The 13,984-nt window shown below is 36.7% G+C and overlaps 1 protein-coding gene across 1 annotated transcript in view; it reads left to right on the top strand.

The window, feature by feature from the left end:
* Window positions 1-13,984, top strand: part of LOC127455937 (transient receptor potential cation channel subfamily M member 7-like) — a 48,428-nt gene that overhangs the window by 724 nt on the left and 33,720 nt on the right. The window lies entirely within an intron of this gene.

Below are 13,984 nucleotides of genomic sequence, written 5' to 3'. Positions count from 1 at the left end.
GTATCTACTGCAATAATAATAATAATAATAATAATAATAATACTAACAAAATATTGAATGTTGATTCTGAGGTGAGATGATTCTTTAAAACCGCATTTCTTAGGCGAACGCTGTAATGTTTGCTGCATATTGCATTGTGACAATTCTTATGCTTTAATCAATATCAATGAATGCTTTTTAAGGTGTATCCCGACACTTCTGTCTTGTGTGGTGTCAGTCAGGATGTGTGACGGGAGTGCGCTTGACTGTTTGAAATGTCACTTGAGGCCATTATTGACCCGTCAACTGCCAGCGAATAATCAAATAAATGCCGTGAAATTTCGCTAATTTTAGAGTAAATATTAGGACTAGATGTGTTAAACGCCGTTTATACTCGCTAATTTGTCGTAGGTGATTCCTTTTAAACATGACTATTAAAGTGAGGATCATTGCAGACATCAATTATTGTAAAATATGCATCTTTACACTGAAGAGGAGGCACAGAAGCTGCATCTGAAGTGGCATTTGGGTGTATTTACACAGCCTGTTTAATGCTGCTCAGAGGTGGCATAAATGTATTTACACAGCAATTACAATTTCTTTAATAATGTTATGAGATTTTTTTTAAAAATATATAAAATGATGAAAATATAAATATTAAATTATGATATTATACTTTTAAATATCAAACAAAATTATGAAATATATGCTCTATTATGACAGCAACTAAGTTTAAGGTGCTCCGATGCTGCATTTCATTTACACAGAACCAAAGCAGCATCATAACTGCTTTTGATACTATAGGGCTGAGGTGCGTCAGAGCAGGCTTAATTTAGTCTGAATTTTAGCCTATGTGTCATTGCGTCTTTACACATCATTTGAGCAGGTACAGAGCAGCCTGTGTAAAGATGCCTTAGATGTGTTAAACGTCATTTAAACTAATTTATCGTTGGTGATTCCTCTTTAACATGACTTTTAAGATAGTGAGGATTATTGTAAAGTAAAATAATTAAAGCCAGCGGTATTGAGTGACATTTGAGTGATGATTCATGTTCACAGCGGCTAAAAGTAGTCTACTAATGCAGTGATATTTTGTTAGATTTTACTTTAATGACACCAGTGTTGGGCAAGCTACTCAAAAAATGTAGCTAGCTAAGGTACCAATTACTCAACAGAAAAATGAGATAAGCTAAGCTAAAAGCTACACTTCAGAAAAAGTAGCAAGTTACACTACAAGCTACATGCCAAAAGTAGCTTGCTACATTTAAGCTACTTCATTTTTTTTCAACTGCAGATGCACGGAGCATAGATAGTGTGTGTGTGTGTGTGTGTGTGAGAGAGAGAGAGAGAGAGAGAGAGAGCACATCTGGGCAATAACAATGTGATTTCTGATGGTATCAGATGGTAATACCATGGTACTTTGGTATACAATTACCATATTTATTTACCATTCTGTATTTGCATGGTGCTTCAAAGTACTTCAAAGAATACCATGTTACTACCATGGTAAATTGATATATGATTACTATATTCATATACTATTGTATTTACATGGTACTTCAAGGTAATTAAAAAATACCATGGTAGTTTGCTATTTGATTACCATATTCACATAGCCTACCATTGTATTAACATCCAGGTAATGGTACATGTCCAAAAAACATGGTAATGTCTTGGTACTTTTAAAAAAAAAATTTTTTTTTTAAGTGTTTTCATGTAGGCTAATAAGTCTTTTGGTTGGAAAACCTATTTACCTGCAGAAGTCGTTTACAAGCTGCAAACATGTTGAGCTTTATAAAGACCTTCTTCATCACTAGCAAATGATAGGATGCATTTGCAGGTTTTGTTTCCATTGATTGTAGATCCACTGCAACCAGTGTTATCTTAATTTTCTGTGTTATAAAATACTCCTTTGAGCTTATTGGCAAGTGAGAGTGCACACAAATGATTCAGCTGCACGCGCAAGCTTTCTGAAGCATTCAGATTGAATCGCGAACTGATTCAGACTGCTTTCCTATCATGTGTGACCAATTCATGTTAAAGAACCAACTGAGCGATTAATTTGTGATCTGACATCTTTAGTTTTGATTCAAAACTGGCATTAGTAAACACCGGGTCCAAGGCATGAAATAGTGGTGTAGGTTTTCTCAACGCTACCTAGTCAAAAAAAAATATATCTTCGCTACTGAAAAGCTACTTGATTTAAAAACTAGCGACGCTACCACCTCGCTACTCAGAAATGTAGTTAACCTAATAGCTTTGCTATTTGTAGCGAAGCTGCTGCCCATCACTGAATGACACCACGGCAAGTGTCTTTACATGGTTTAATATAGGGCAAGAAGACACTATCCCAACATTTCTTTCACACAGCATTAAGCTATCATTTGCTTTATTTGAAATTATCTTCACATTTACTGGTCTGTCATGGGTCATGTCAGACCTCTTGAGCTCCCAATCTCTTCCTGACTGGCAGTGTCTGTCTGTTTTCTGAAAAGTATAGTTATTTTCTGCAAGATGTCATCCTACATGTAGCATATGTCAAGCGATGTACAATGCTACAAGCGTATAAATTGTCAAAGTGATTAATTAACTGAGGTGCAGCAGGCTAGCCAACTAATCTCTGATTAGTTCACCCAAAAATGACATCCTCATGACATCCCAGATGTGTATGACTTTCTTTCTTTTGCTAAACACAAAGCTTTTTAGAAGAATATTTCAGCTCTGTAACTCCATACAATGCAAGTGAATGGTACTTTGGAGCTCCAAAAAGGAGATAAAATCAGCATAAAAGTAATCCATAAGACTCCAGTGGTTAATTCCATGTCTTCGGAAGCGATAAAATCGGTTTTGGGTAAAAACAGACCAAAAATATAACTTCTTTTTCACTATAATCTTGAAATCAGCAGTCTCCTTGGTGATCATGATTTCAAGCTCGATAACACTTCCTACCACCATCTAGCGCTCTGCGCATGCATCTTTATCTAGGAAGTGTAATTGAGCTTGTAATCATGATTGTGCCTAGACACTGCAAAGGCAAAATGGACAGTAAAAAAGGAGTTATATTTTGCTCTGTTCTCACCCAAAATCGATTGGATCGCTTCAGAAGACATTGATTTAACCACTGGAGTCTTATGGATTACTTATATGCTGCCTTTATGTGCTTTTTGGAGCTTCAAAATTTTGGTTACCATTCACTTGCATTGTATGGACCTACAGAGCTGAGATATTCTTCTAAAAATCTTCATTTGTGTTCAACAGAAGAAAGAAAGTCATACACATCTGGGATGACATGAGGGTGAGTAAATGATGAGAATTTTCATTTTTGGGTGAACTGTCTCTTTAAATGAGCTAACTTATTTGCCACTAGGTAAGTAATGTTATAGTAATTGATGTTATCATACAGCTACCTAGTTGGCTATTTCAAACCTAGAAACCTAGACTGTTCCGTTGCAATATACTTGTATTTATTTATACTTCTATAACATATTTCACTGTATAACATTCATTAATTTCTCAGTTAATTACCTCATCAGTTCTTTGAAACAATGACGGTTAAACCTAATGAGTGACGACTGCCTACTGTCTGGAACAGATAGTGTTCAACAGCTGGGTGTAAATGTGAGGGCTTTAAAACCCAGCCGATAGTGGTTTCTGAAGTGAACTGAATGAACGTGGAAGCAGTAGCCTAATCTACCACAACCAGTGCCTAAAGTCATGAAACATATTTTATTTGTAAAGTGAAATATGTGTGCATCTTAAAAAATATTCAAAAGGATAAGGGGCTTGGGACAATACATCAGGGGCTTAAGCCAACGAAGCCCCCCCATCGCAACGCCCTTGGGTATTCAGTTTTGTGAGGTGATTTTGTTGAGGTGATCCTTACTTTAAAGGTCTTTCTGAAGGGCTAGAACTGGAATTACCTGCATTGCAAATATCTGTGGGCCTAGAGCTGAATTTTTAGCCTAAACTGGTTAAACTCTTGTGGTGACATTGATGACCCCTTTAAGAGCCCATATTTGGTTGGATGTCTTAGCCTTATCTGCTTTCTCTGCCCTTAAGCATATGTAGATACTTTAAATACTTATTACATAGTAAGTCAATAATTTAAACTCAATTTAAACCTGTTTAAGGTGAATTACCTCTGTTAAGATGCAAATATGGTGACTGTGGTGCTGAAACCTGTGGACGATTCATTGTTTCTGAATGCTTTTCTACACTACTTTAGGGTTTGGACTCATTCATAAATGTTCACACAATAGAATTATGTACGTTCTGCTTCTCATTATTATTTAGATGCTCATTTTTAAGTTTGTTAAATTAGTTTTCTGGAGTCATTTGTCCACTGGAAATTTTTGGGACACACAATTTAAAACTTTTCAGCTTGGCTCATTTATATCATTAATATGAATTACATTTCATGTGCATTCATTCAGTCCACCATTTAGCAGGTTTCTGCTTGAGCTTAAGTGTTTTATGCATTTCGTTTTTTGCACCTTGGCCAAGCAAAATGAAACTCTTAAAATATATTGCTTATTTCCCATAAAGTCTGGGTGGAATGTACTTTCTAAAAAATGAGGGGACATGTTACAATGGTTGCTATATCTCTGGATTTGTGTCTTGAGTAGAAATTGGAATTGAAGATTTTTTTTTCTTCACACTGCAACTTAAGAGTCACATGTCCCGGATTACTGTAATTCCAGTTTTGTACAAAATACAGACAGAGAGACAAAGAGAGAGAGACAGACTGAGAGAAAGACTGTGTGAAGGGATTGTAATTCACTCTTGAGCAGCAGAATTGTGTGTTAAAATTGAAAAGTCAGCAGTCTAACTGTACTGCCATATTTCTGTTTCTGATAGAGATAGTGGGCAGCCAGTTTGTGTGTGTGTGTGTGTGTGAGAAAGACCGAGAGAGACAAGTGTGTTTATAAAGGCTGGTGTTTTGACTAATTCGATACTCTTTATTGTGATATCTCATTCTTTAGAGGCTTCGAGCCGGAGAAGCTTTACGCTGGTACACGCACACATACACACAGGACAGCTGGAAACTTCACACAATCTAAACACACAAGAGCTCCAGTTCAGAGTTCAGACTGATTGAATTTAGTTTTGAAGGTGAGGATCAGGGCCATCCACATATGTGCCTGTTTGATCCAGTTTCAGAAAAATTAGATCCAGATTTCATGCAAATAAGGGTCCAGTATAGGTCCCTTTTACAACCAAATTTCAGAAAATTCCTTCTATTTGTTAATACTTTTTCCAAGGAAAGATAAACAAAGGATGATGAAAGCCAAAATATTAAAATTTCATGGATCAGTATTTACTGAGTAATCCATTACCGACTGACAATTTTCACTTATAATTTTGGAGCAAAACTACAGGTAAAAAAAAAAAAAAAAAAAAAAACCTTAGAAAGGTGGCAGCATCATTGTTTTATTTTTACACAAAGATATGTAGGTCTAGTACAAAAATCATTTGAATTCAGCAAACCTTGTTGCATTATATGCCAATGGTTTGACTCCAAAAATGGGAATAAACTCCTTTTTGTGTTGTTTTTCCAAAGTTGGAGTGTCTTTAACCTCCTGAAACCTGAGCTTGACTGCTGAGTGCATTTTCCATTCTCCTTTTTTTATTTGTAACTAGTAGGCCCTATGAAAAATGCAAACACTTTTTTTTTACAAGTTTTCCTCAAAATGTATGTCCACATATGTGGACAGTGGGACTAAGTTGTGAAATGTTAAATAATATAATTTTAAAGTAAATGTTTTTATTACATTTGTTATGTTTCCAGGAGTGTAGGTTACTCATGTTTTTGAGATGTAACAGACATTACATCAGACATTAGCATAATTAATTCTGATTCAAAGTAATGGCCAGCATCATCCAAATACTGTCAACCATGTTACATTATAAATTCTGAATATAAGTGTCCCATGTCTGCCAAACATGGAGAATGGTTCAAACATCTAGAGCCTGAAACTGAACAAGGAAGTTTGAATAGTCTGATAGGAAGTTTGGATTGAATGCAAATCGATCTATAGGATGCTCCGATGCTCCCTATTTAGTGAATGACTTAATGTGCAGTGTGTTGTCTGTCTGCACTGGTCTCAGAATAGTTTGAAATGCACCTTATTTTCACCCTAACTCCATATACAGCCTCTGAAAGCAGCATTTTCCAGCTTTTGGATGCATCCACTGATTCTCAGTATGATAATGCACAATGAATATAGGATTTTAAATGAAAATGAGCATACAGTCCACGTACGTGGTCATTGTGTTTAACAGCGTGCTGTTTCGCGATAAATCACTCAAATTTTAAAAATGGCATATCGGATGAAACTAGAGACTTTAATCTTTTTACTCAAACAGATGTCAATGTATAAAAGGTTTCTTGCCAGGTATAGTTTTGTTGGCATTTCTCCCCAAGACAAACTCCGCTGTGATCAACACCATGTTGACTGGTCACATGACTCCGTACATCAAAAGTTTAGCCCTTTACTGACAGCCCAGAGTCTCCTGAACTGAGATCAGTCAGTTTAAATGATATGAAATTATGTGTCAAAAAAAGAAGCCAAAATACAATGTCCACGCATGTGGACGTGGGGTCGCATGAGGTTAACCAGATGTATTAAAGTGGGGCCCTATGAAATGCGTTTTATTTTTTTCCAAATTACATTTCATTTTTCCCCAAATTCTGTGTTTTCCGTTTAATTTTCTCTGAATTCCAGGTTTTAAAGTTTAATTACATTTGTCATTAAAAGAAAGGTCTAATCAAAAGAATTCATAGAAATTTAATCAGATGAGACCGTGTTTCCCACAGGATTTTGTGAGACTGTGGTGGGTGGATCTCGGAACCTCTATGGGGGTCAGGGGCATGCTCCCCTGTAATTTTCTTTACATTTAAAAGTTAAATGCATCAATCTGGTGCACTTTAAGAGTAAAATTAAGAGGCTAGATCTATGAAGAACTTTGCTCTTGTAAACAATTTTGTGCTCTAGTAGTAATTTAATCATAAATGGTGATGACATGGCAAAAAAGTCACACCCACAAAGCATGGTAAACGAGATAAAGTTTAATGCAGTTCACAAATGGTCAAAACACAAAATTGACTAGATCATACATTTCAAAGAAATGAAGCAAAAGTGGTTACCTGTGTTGAACTTGCTCCTCAGATGCTGAAAATAGTTACGTTGTCAGAGACGCTGGTAATAACGTTAACATTAGACTCGGAGTGAGAGATGCTTTGCTGAAGCAACGGTGCAAAACACAACATTAGAGATCTATTATGTTATTATGAAAAGTGTAAAAATATTTTCGGTTCATTAGGAAATTGTGTTGGGCCGCCACAGTCTAGGTAATTCATGGGAAACACTAAATGAGAACAGAACAATTACTTTTCAACATACCATTGCTATATTTTCTTTTATTATACAGTGCTGCACTGTAGATTAATGAAGGCAGTGATGAAACTCTTGCTTGTGAGACATTGCTTAAATATAATGTAATTATTATTGATATATTATTATTATCATTATTTCTACTACTTCACTGAATATTAAGTTTTGCAGTATATTACATATACAGAAGAAATATATTTCTGTCGCATTTTTTCAATTTCACGCGTCTAGATAAATGGGGCTTTTATTTTGACATTTTACCGCAAAACCGGATGTTATCGACGACTTCACTTCTTACCTCCGGAAAAGCCGTTCGCTATATTGGCTAATGTGCTTATTGATCATTTATACACACACAGATTGCACGTGATGTATATGATGTGGTTAGTGTTTAAGCAGTGGCTTCACACACATTCACTTACTGTTGAAGCGCAGCTCATGCAAACTGTATATTTGTTTAAATAAATCTCAGCCTTTTATGTTTTAATCATCACACTAGGACATATTACGATTTTAATTTAATTCATTGTGCGTTTACTCATTCATTTGATCCCAAATATGTCAAATTTCGTGACATTCCGTGTTTTATAGTTAGTTCCGTTTTTATGACTGGATTCCACTATTCCGTCCGTGTTTTCCACAACGCGGAAATCATAGGGCCCTATTAAAGATATCTTGATATCCTTATAGATTCTGGCTTAGAACATTCATTCCTTTTTGTATCTTTATTTGTAATGCCATATATGCTTAAATCCCAGAGATATGGGACTCTCAATGTGGCTCCATCCGTAAATTGTTAAACTGTACCAATTTTCCATGGTCGAAAAACAAATGTGGGTCACGTTATGAAGCTAATTTTTCGTGTCCAACAAAACAAATAAGTCTGAAGTACAAATAATGTTGAAACTAGAAATGTACCTTTATTTGTTTACATGAAAACAATAATGTCACAATTTTGGATTTTCAGAAGTCCAAAAATACACTTATATTAAGAATAAGTGGCACGTGGCTCTTCAGTGAGTGCAATACCAATATCTAGTTTTTGGTTTTCAGAAATGTACATCTGCAAAGCTCTGGAATGCATCGTCAAATAGGCACTATATATAGTGTGTATATATAGCTGGCATTGCTAAGTAAGGCACTATAAAGGACATTTGCTCCATTAAAACTTCAAAAATCGAAATGAAAAATCTTGAACGAAAAAATATTTTATTTTTTATTTTATTTTTATGGTCAGGAGGCCATATATTACGTAATTATCAACATACTCCTTTACAGTTATCAGATAGACAGCGATTTGTGTTTTATGTGAATTGCTGGAGTCTTTAGATTGCAGTGACACTTATGTAACTTTACATCTTTGGGATTCTGAGATCAGATTGAATGTGTCAGGTGATCATGAGCACAGTGTTACTCTCACTGACCTCCAGTGGTTCTGTGTTGACCCCTGTGGCGACCCCTCACGCCCTCTGGTCACAACATTAGACTAACACGTGGGATTATTGCATTGTATTTGACTACAGGAGTAGAGTATGGATTTAAAGTATTGTATGAAAATTCAGGAAGTTGGTTTTGTGAAGACACTCTGTATGTCCTTAGGACAAACTCTACCCTGTGATTTCAGGGTCCGTGTATCTATTATCTGCTGATGTCCTGATGATCTGATAAAGTTAGGGGATGCTGTTGACACATTATCTTTGCTTTATGACTGTGTGTGAGTGTGTTGAGCTTAATAGAGTTATCAGGAAAATTCATCTGATCTTTGAGATCTGAGATTGTAGATATGCAGATACGTATTTAGTTTCTCTTTCATCGTATATAGCAGGGACAGTTTAAGTGTGAAGTTTTATGGAATCACTACACCTATATTGTGATGGAGTCACATACAGTGTCCTACAACCTAGAAATGTTGCTGTTTTTGCATGCTTAGTGCTCCATGCTTTTGAGTTTGTAGTAATGAAGTATGCCAGTACTGGGACATAAAGTTTTGTCTTGATACCAGAGACCTGCCACTATTTGCATTTGAATGTAATGAGGCTAAATTACCTTACAATTCATTATTAAAGGCACAGTGTGTAATTTTTTCACCACTAGTGGCACCACTAGAGTGCAACAGTGCCCGCCCACTGCCCGCCCGCTTTTCCAGCTGTATTGATTCCGGAAGTATTTTTCTCATTTCATAAGTCATGATAAAAGTGTTCTAAGCCATGAACCAAACCAATCAGCTCCAAGGTGCATCACAACATGGCAAACTTTTACAGGTGCATCTCAATAAATTAGAATGTCGTGGAAAAGTTCTTTTATTTCAGTAATTCAACTCAAATTGTGAAACTCGTGTATTAAATAAATTCAATGCACACAGACTGAAGTAGTTTAAGTCTTTGGTTCTTTTAATTGTGATGATTTTGGCTCACATTTAACAAAAACCCATCAATTCACTATCTCAACAAATTAGAATACATCATAAGACCAATAAAAAAAACATTTTTAGTGAATTGTTGGCCTTCTGGAAAGTATGTTCATTTACTGTATATGTACTCAATACTTGGTAGGGGCTCCTTTTGCTTTAATTACTGCCTCAGTTTGGCGTGGCATGGAGGTGATCAGTTTGTGGCACTGCCGAGGTGGTATGGAAGCCCAGGTTTCTTTGACAGTGGCCTTCAGCTCATCTGGATTTTTTGGTCTCTTGTTTCTCATTTTCCTCTTGACAATACCCCATAGATTCTCTATGGGGTTCAGGTCTGGTGAGTTTGCTGGCCAGTCAAGCACACCAACACCATGGTCATTTAACCAACTTTTGGTGCTTTTGGCAGTGTGGGCAGGTGCCAAATCCTGCTGGAAAATGAAATCAGCATCTTTAAAAAGCTGGTCAGCAGAAGGAAGCATGAAGTGCTCCAAAATTTCTTGGTAAACGGGTGCAGTGACTTTGGTTTTCAAAAAACACAATGGACCAACACCAGCAGATGACATTGCACCCCAAATCATCACAGACTGTGGAAACTTAACACTGGACTTCAAGCAACTTGGGCTATGAGCTTCTCCACCCTTCCTCTAGACTCTAGGACCTTGGTTTCCAAATGAAATACAAAACTTGCTCTCATCTGAAAAGAGGACTTTGGACCACTGGGCAACAGTCCAGTTCTTCTTCTCCTTAGCCCAGGTAAGACGCCTCTGACGTTGTCTGTGGTTCAGGAGTGGCTTAACGAGGAATACGACAACTGTAGCCAAATTCCTTGACATGTCTGTGTGTGGTGGCTCTTGATGCCTTGACCCCAGCCTCAGTCCATTCCTTGTGAAGTTCACCCAAATTCTTGAATCGATTTTGCTTGACAATCCTCATAAGGCTGCGGTTCTCTCGGTTGGTTGTGCATCTTTTTCTTCCACACTTTTTCCTTCCACTCAACTTTCTGTTAACATGCTTGGATACAGCACTCTGTGAACAGCCAGCTTCTTTGGCAATGAATGTTTGTGGCTTACCCTCCTTGTGAAGGGTGTCAATGATTGTCTTCTGGACAACTGTCAGATCAGCAGTCTTCCCCATGGCTGTGTAGCCTAGTGAACCAAACTGAGAGACCATTTTGAAGGCTCAGGAAATCTTTGCAGGTGTTTTGAGTTGATTAGCTGATTGGCATGTCACCATATTCTAATTTTTTGAGATAGTGAATTGGTGGGATTTGTTAAATGTGAGCCAAAATCATCACAATTAAAAGAACCAAAGACTTAAACTACTTCAGTCTGTGTGCATTGAATTTATTTAATACACGAGTTTCACAATTTGAGTTGAATTACTGAAATAAATGAACTTTTCCACGACATTCTAATTTATTGAGATGCACCTGTATTTGAAGCAAAAGGTATTTTTGGTACAAGACTGTGTACTTAATAGACTTGCCACAATACCATAATTTTCACTCCGGTGCGGTGTTCACGTTCAAAACGACTAACACCGGTATTACCGCTGGTTGGACGCTAAGTGGTACTATGGGGTAATTTTCGTTAAGCAATGGCCTACACAGTAACACAAAACAGATTGATTTCAAACTTTGAACTTTATTTTTTATTAATTTTAACTAAAAATTCAAATGAAACTGAAAAAAATGAAGTGCAATTAGAATATGTTGTTCAACTTTTTGAAAGATGGCTTTATAACAGTCTACTTTATAACAGTAAAGAAGGGCATCTCTTTGGCAATGAACCTACTTCATCTGTGCATTCTCTCCATCATGGGCTACCAGTCGGGTATTTTGTTGTCCAGGCAAATACATCACTTATTGTGGGTTGTTGCGGGTTTAATGTTAGTGATTTATTTCCTTTCATCCCAGAACCCAGTTTAGCTGCTTTGGAAGGGTAATGTGTGTGAATACATTTGTTTTGTTCTCTCCTAGGTCGGGGCAATATGCAAGAAATGTTCATGATATTTTTATATAAAAAAAAGAAAAAAATCACAATATCCAATTACATTGTCAACCTCCCGGCTGAGGGATCGGTGAATATTTTTGCTTTAGTGATTTTGCATTGAAAATTAAATTCATTTATTTTAAAAATGAAAAACTTAAACCAAAGACATTTCTAAATTAAAATTATTATTATTATTATACATATATATAACCACCTTTCCAAGTATCTGTCTGTGACAACAGGTGGAAAATTACTAACACAAATTAAGATCTAAAAACAATTATAAATGTAAGAATAATAATAATAATGATGATAATAATCACTGAAATATAAATCATGGTTTGAGGTGAATGTGTTGTTGTATTATTTTATGTTTTAATCACAGATGTATAGGCTGCAGAGTTGTGTTCACAATGAACTGCTCTGTGGAAATAAAGTGAACTGAACTCAAAGCACCTCCAGAGCTGAGATGTCTGAGGTCATCTGCAGCACTCATACACCAGTGCTTCTCAAACTTTTTGGGCCAAGTACCACCTTCGATCAAATCAGAGCATTCAAGTACCACCTAGTCACCAATGTTCACTCAAATATTTCTCAGCATTCGGCAGATATACATTTTTAACGTAGTCTTAAGGATTGTGAACAACCTACACAGTACCATATTTGATTAATATCAATATTTCTGTAGTTTACACAATCAGCAAGAGTGTTTCTAAAATCAAACAAACAATATTAACATTTAGAAGTTTTGCAATCCAGTTCAAACCAACTACTAATATATACATATATATATATATACACACACACACATATATATATATATATATATATATATATATATATATATATATATGTGTGTGTGTGTGTGTGTGTATGTATATATATATTAGAAATTTGGAGCTTAGGCATTGCTAGACCCTGTTTTTCATCTCAGCCCCCTAAAATTATGCTGCTGGCATCACCCTTAAAAATAAAGATGTGTGAAAGATGTGCATGTGATCTATGAAAACACTAATGAATCATGAATAATGAATTTACTCTGAATCGTGCCCTTACCAGTTGATAACTTTAAAACTTGTCAAACTAAGTATTTTCCTTCCCTTCAGTCATGGGTGACATAGCGGCAATGCTCGTCACATAGCACAGCCTTGCTCACAGCTGTCAGACACACACTCCATTTCTCTGTCCCTCATCCGAGCAATCTTCCTTGACATCAAAAACAAAATACCGCCAAATACAATCCAGTGTATTTGAGTCAAAAGCACTATTTAACATAGACTTTAAGGAAGTCTGAGAATGTGTAAAATAAACGGAATGATATCTTGCCTCATTCGCATTAGTATTTGTTGTTCTGTTTTCTGCATGGGAATAATATTGTGTTGTGCGCATAGAGAATGAGAACGTTACCTATTCACATCCTGCACTGCCGATGGGGGGGGAAAAAAGAAAAAGGTGGGCTATCTTAAAGATATATTACAATTATGGGGCCTGGGTAGCTCTGCGAGTATTGACACTGACTACCACCCCTGGAGTCGCTAGTTCGAATCCAGGGTATGCTGAGTGACTCCAGCCAGGTCTCCTAAGAAACCAAATTGGCCCGGTTGCTAGGGAGGGTAGAGTCACATGGAGTAACCTCCTCGTGGTCACGATTAGGGGTTCTCGTTCTCAGTGGTGCGCGTGGTAAGTTGTGCGTGGATCGTGGATAATAGCATGAGCCTCCACATGCTGTGAGTCTCAACCAGCCACGTGATATGATGCGCGGATTGACAGTCTCGGAAGCGGAGGCAACTGAGACTCGTCCTCCACCACCCGGATTGAGGTGATTAACCGCGCCACAATGAGGACCTACTAAGTAGTGGGAATTGGGCATTCCAAATTGTGGAGAAAAGGGGAATAAATAAAAAATATTAAAAAAATAAATGTTATATTACAATTGTAATCATACATTAGAAATAAAACATGGAACAGATTTGTTTTAATCCAAATATTAAATCATCTAAATACCTTTACCATATTACACAATCTCACATACTGTTTCAGGAGGATAGCGTGTGATTTGGAAAGCAGCATGTGTTTTAATACAATAATATGTGCAGCGTTCTTGGAGTCACTTGACATTACATCATCCAATCAGTAGAGAGATTCTGTACGTGCCAGTGTGCCTGGTTACTGCCTCATATATCTGAGCACCCCCTCCCTCCCTCTCTCTTTCT

Source organism: Myxocyprinus asiaticus, chromosome 18, assembly GCF_019703515.2.
Source record: "Myxocyprinus asiaticus isolate MX2 ecotype Aquarium Trade chromosome 18, UBuf_Myxa_2, whole genome shotgun sequence".
Lineage (NCBI taxonomy): Eukaryota > Metazoa > Chordata > Actinopteri > Cypriniformes > Catostomidae > Myxocyprinus > Myxocyprinus asiaticus.
The sequence above is the reverse complement of the archived record's forward strand: the minus strand, read 5'-3'. Positions and strand labels throughout refer to the sequence as shown.